Raw genomic sequence first — 6,340 nt, forward strand, 5'->3', positions numbered from 1 at the left:
ATTGGAATCATATTTGTCTGCACGGTCCATAGTGAGCGACGGGTGCCTAATTGAAAATTTTATTTTCACGTACTTAACGTCCACTGTTGAAATATTTTTAATGTAACTTGATCCTGCAAACAAATGCCTTATCGAGAATTGATATAATGATGATGCCAATGGCTATTTATTCAGACTTTGTACTCACCAATTCCCATACAGAAAAATCATCTCCTAAAAAAGGTTTTTTTTCAGTATAGGCGATTAAACTACGATTTTCTTGACCTAATCCCCCGGTGTGGTGATTAAAGGATGCCGGGTTATGTTTTAATCTTTGATTTAGCCCTGAATACAAGACCTTCATTGCTATAATATTGCCAGTTTAAGTTTTAAAGTATTGATGTTCATGTAAATCTCTTTTCTTTTCTCATTTGCGATTTATTTCTATTCTTGAAGTTATTCAGATCATGAAACATAGATTTATGTAACATGGGACTTTCTGGTTCCCAAACCTCTTCTTATAGAGATAATGTTATAACAATCTATTGCATACTATTATTTAGAATCTGTTGAACTCGAAATACGTTTTTATTGGATATTTAAATGAGATTTTTCTTCTTTTGTAGGTATGTTCCAGTGAAAGGCTTGAGTGGATTCGTTGAACATCTTGATATCTGCATCTTATGTACAAGGTAAAAAAAAACAGCTAAATATGCGTTTTAGAGTAGCATCATAATTTAAATATATATATTATAGAATTATTTAACCCTACGTAAAATCACCCGTTATATCTTATTTAGAAAATAAAATTTTTATTGTAACATTCACGAATACGCATAAGGATGGAAGGGTTTGGTTTGGCCATTCGTAACCTTTTTTATTTCCATCCGTTATTTGATTCTGAAATGTATGCAATGTATTTGCATTGTTATATCTGAAGTGAAACAGTGAAATTTACGTATTAGCTTATTCATCTCATTTCAACCAATGCAGAAACTCGAGTTCGAATGGCATGCAATTACGTAGACACCCCGTGTGTGTATGTTTAGCGCATTACATTTGTGTCATGAGGTGTAGCCGTATTCACGGCGTAGAATATCGAATAATGAGACTAGTAGAAGGCATCAAGGTTTATATTTCATATCTCGGAATGGACCTAAATAAGGAAATGTTGTGCTGTAGTTGATTATCTCACTGATTTAAAACCTTATTTGAATTCGAGCTATAATAAGTTTTATAGGTTTTGAAATTAATTTTTTCTCGGATGTATTTAACACTTAAGAAATAAATTTGAAAAATATATTCCTAGACAAAAAAGGAGTGGAAAACTAGTTCCCCCGTATTGGCACTATTTAATAAGTCAAATCAGAGACAATAGTTTTTGAATCATTTACTCAATTCTGGAGTGCAATATATCTGAGGATCTCTATCCTGCGAAGAACCTTATGGGCTAGATACTTTCATTAGTCTAAAGTTCAACTTTTTAGTTGGTCGCAAAAGAGAATTTATGCACTTATGCACATAATACGCAAGTTTGGAAAAAATTCCGTAGAGGTAGATAAGAAGATATTGACGCAGCCAGAACTGTTAAGGATGCATTTCACTTTAAGTCTAGTCGTCTCATTATCATAAAAGTAAAGAATTTAAAATTTAATTGTCACCAAATTCATTCTAACATTGAATCTATATTCAATAATACGATTCCATGTTCACGATTGGATGTATATGTTTGTGCTTTGATGACGGTAGCATACTGAGGGAATGAGAAACTGCAGATAATTAATATTTTCCTCGAATAACGCATGTAAGATTGTGCACGCAATTTCGAAGTCGTTGCCTTTAGCGTAAATGTCAGAGCGTTAAAATTTATTCGATTTATTCGACGGAAGTGCACGATATGTGCAGCTTTGTTTCACTTTGAGGCTCCGGAGCGGCAATGTATCACTGCCCTGAGTAACAGATGCGAGCGCACATCGCGAAAGGGCGCAGTGGCTGCCGGGAAAAGCGGAAGTGGGTGAATGCTCTCTCGCAGCCTCCTGCCCCGGGAAGCCAACAATCTCCTTCCCGCTTGACATGTATGCATGGAGACGGGGCCAAAGTTATTCATTGGATTGCGAAAGGAAAATAAACCGCGCCGGCGAAAAAAAGAGGTGTCTGTTTAAAAACTTGTTTTTTTTTTATTTAATAGCAGGCGGAAAAGTGTTTTTTCTCGTTCCTCTCCCCACTGTGAAGAAACAGAGGACCAGTCTTCTAGCTTCCTCCATCTCTTATTTTTGCAGGTCTCTCTCGCGGCGCCTTTGGGATAGCATTTTCCCCCCATTTTCAGGAGGCGACGCCGTCGCGAAAAGTTGGAATAAGGTGGTCCGTACGGTTGGGACTAGTAGGAGAGAAAAAAATAGGAGTAGGGAGAACTCGGGGGTGTAAAAAGATGGAGGGAGGGGAAATAAGATTTACGACGCCGTAAAGTAATTTTAACGCCCGTCCATCTTGAAAAATTTATTTGTCCTCGGGTGAAATGTATCAAGGAGTAAGGCGCGGCTGGGATGGAGGACGCGGCGCGGCCGTAAAACACCCGAATGCAACGTTCCTCCCGCTCCCTCTATGTGCGAGTATAATAAAATCGACTTTTGACAGTTGGAAGGGTGGTGTGGCGATATCTCCAGGCGGCGGGGCAGCTGACCCGCGGTGGAACTCTTCTTGAATAACGGCATTGGAGACCGTGGAAAAAGGAACAATATGACTCGCGCTTGACATTTGGACACCAGGCTGCTCGCCCGTTAGTGAGCGAATGGGTTTTAATTTATTGATGACGGTCTCGGCGATATGGCAGAAGAAATAAAAGGATGGGGACCGTGTCAATCTTATATTTTCCCATTGACGCGGTTGTGCGTACCACGCTTGGCTCATTCGTAATGCTTGATGCTTTCTCCAGCAGTGTGGCCGCATAAATCGTTTTAGCATCGACGTGGTTGGGACTCGGGCTGTGTCGTAACTCGTAAAAAACAATGGATAAATGAAGCATATTTATTTCATGTCCTGGTTTTAGGCCAATATCAGAGATCGGAGGCTGGACCGGTAGAGACTTGAGTACGTGTTCATTCAATGGGTATCTTCATGTCTGATATTTTTTCTGAGATACCTAATTTTGTTCGTACGTGCGCGATCTACATTTAGAACAATTGCTTTTTATTTCCCGCTTTTAATTGCTTTGGATTTCTTCGACTTCCTCCGTCCTACATTGGCTGCAATTTCTATTACCCATCCCTTAGTGAGACCAATGTTTTTTTTATTCCGTAGATTTCCGGTCCTGCTACGGTAACGGTCTAGCTAAAGGAAAACTGAGATTTCCTACTGATACTGTTTTCTTTAATTTTTCATGCTAGTCCAAGGTCTACATCTGTCGGTGAAAGTTCCTCTTTGGAAATTAATTTTGGTGTTGCCGATTTCTCATGGTGAAATAGAGCTGGAATGTTAAAAATGGCCAGTCATCACTTTTAAGGTTCACGTTATTTACAGGTTGTACGTACGTTACAAGTCGTTGTCGTTTACGTACAATTCAAGAAGTTTATCATAGGTATATTTTAATGACACAATATTTATTTTCTCTAACGTGTTTATAATTGTAAGACGCGTTTATACTACCTTGCGATCCTGAAGATGTCACAAGGCAATGCGTATTTTAGTTAAAAATGTTATCGAAAAGCAAATATCCATTTCCTTATTTTTTCATCAGAAAATTTACGTTGTTAATAGAACGCAATGTCATGTTACTAAAATTGCTGTGGCTGATGAATGGGATAAAATGGGTTAGGACTCTTATTTGCGATTAAGTCCCTGCTTATAGCTTGTCACCCTAAATCAGGGATTACGGATCAATAAGTGAGAATAATTCCAGATTCATGGCTATTTTTATTTTCTTTCAAACTAAAATTTCGCATTCCTTTATCTGTTTCTAGGATTTTTGCGTTAGAACTCAATTCTTGAGGCTTAATGTCATAGTGAAGTTTTATTTCAAGGTATCCATAACGTGCGCCCACGGAATTATAGAAAAATTCTTGAATGAAGAGAGACGAAAAATCTTAATTGAATGAATTGATGAAATCCCACGGATAGAAAAAACAATAATTGCTTAATAAATGGATTAATTTTGCTCTTCGATTCCATGGTGGCTTAAATAATTCCCCGAGGGAATTTTCTAAGAGCAAATTTCCCTACATCTTTTTTCATTCGGATCAAGGCCTACACCAAAGATAGAGAGTTATTAATTTCTATGAATTAAGGGATTTTTATTCTTTATAAATTTACGTTATATATGAATAAATTACCACTATCAATAAATATTTTTTGAGGCCAATAAATGTAAAAAAAAATTTCAGACCTCTGTGTATTTCTATCATATTCGATGCCTTCGATATTTTTTTATGATATCGGGTTAGCGTAAGTTGAGTTATAACATGTTGATCATTCAAATTATAATGCGTAAAATGTTTCTCGGGTTCCTTTTAGAGATTTTTACTCTATTTTTCCTTTTTATTCTCGCTGAGTCGGATCATTTTGCGCTCATCTACGGTGATTATGGTACTATCGTAGGACGTTGAAATATTGGCGAAAATAATGCAGAAATCCGGTAGATATTCCGAGGTTACTCTTTTTTAAATTTTTGAACGAACGTTTTTAGCCATGGTAGGTTTAATGAAAGTATCCTAGGTTTTCTCTGGCCAATCCACAAAGGTGCCCGCGCATAGTGTAGGGGGGATAAGGGAAGGGGGGACCTGCCAGAAGGAAATGGTTTTATTTATTCCTTTGCTCTTAATAGAATTTTTTTCATGGCGTAACCATTGTTTCATCGGAACTGAATTTCATTTTTCTTATAATGCACACCCTAAATAGAATTTCTCCTCAGTCATCAGATTGATGAGTCAACAATATAAATATTGGTTTGACGCAGCTCTCCAATCCAGTTTCCTATCCGCTAGCCTTAAAATTGCGACGAATCCTCAGTGGCGACTGATTTTCAAACGAAGGTGACAAAACCTTTCTGGCTAGTTAGTAAATTTAGGGCTCATTTCACTAATACCTAACGAAGATCTTTTTGAACTGCCTCGGGTTGCTTAAGGAGTTTATTCATTTTTTGGTTTTGCGGTATTTAGGGCGCCGAGATGAAAAGACCCTTGTATCTCCTTTCCCTGATGTCCCTGTAATGGAGATTAAATCCTCAGGAGTCCATCTTGTCCGTAAGTCAAAAGAAGCCGAAAGTAGCAGCAACATTCTCAGAACTCATTTCATTGTCAGACTCAAAACTTTTCTCGGCAGAGAAAGGTAGTGGATGCACAGTGTTGTCTTTCCTTTCTTTTCATTGTGGAATCTCGTGCATACAATCCCTTCCAACTGTATCACGTTTTGGCAAGGGTGTTGATAAAAATGGAGCCGCTCTTGGTGGGCGCTACTTTCACCTAGCCGTTGGATCGAATTAAAGAGTGAGTTAGGTTTTGATTGCTGGAGATTGAGATGCTTGCTCTGAACTCTGAAGCGTGACTTTTACGTTGCATGGTAGACAGGCTGCTTCTTTTCCGCGGGCCTGCGATTCAACTCATTCTGTCTCACTGGCAGAGAAATGAGACGAAAGGATTTTAGATCACGTTCACCATAAATTTACCTTGTTTTATAAATCACGGTTCAATATCAAAAATAATCTTAAAGTAAGTTTTTTGCTTGGAGAAAGAGTTCTCGAGTTTCCAGCCGGGTTTTTCTGCGCCGACGTTTCGAAGGCTAAGTCCGAAACGTCTTCAGAGTGAAGACGATGGCAGACTTAGCCTTCGAAACGTCGGTGCAGAAAAACCCTTGGACCCGGCTGGAAACCCGAGAACTCTTCCTCCAGTCTACTCGCCGGGAAAACCTTAGATCCTTCAAGTATTTTGCTTAATTCAGAGGATAAACACCCATTTTCGGAGTTTCCTCAAGGAGGAATTAAGAACACCACGCTTCAGTTTGTGTTGACATCAGCTCAAAATGAAATGTTATTTTCACATTTTCTTCGTTCTTGCGGGAAATTTCGGAATTCAAATTCATTTGTATCAGTTGACCTCGTTCGCCAATGATGCAGCTTCGTTTTGCTCTGCTTCTAATACAACTAATTACAACAACAATTCCAATCGCCTCAAACAAGCGGAAATATTGGTTTTCTGTCAGCTGCTTATAGCTGAGGAACAGAAGCGAGTACGTTATATTTAATTTAAGATACGCTGAAATGAAATAAAATAAGTTCCATTACAGTAAATGTTTCTCAATTATAATGGACGCTTTAACAATTGTACTAAAATAAAGGAAAATAATTATATGAAATATGTACAAGCCAACATAG

Source organism: Ischnura elegans, chromosome 7, assembly GCF_921293095.1.
Source record: "Ischnura elegans chromosome 7, ioIscEleg1.1, whole genome shotgun sequence".
NCBI classification, from domain to species: domain Eukaryota; kingdom Metazoa; phylum Arthropoda; class Insecta; order Odonata; family Coenagrionidae; genus Ischnura; species Ischnura elegans.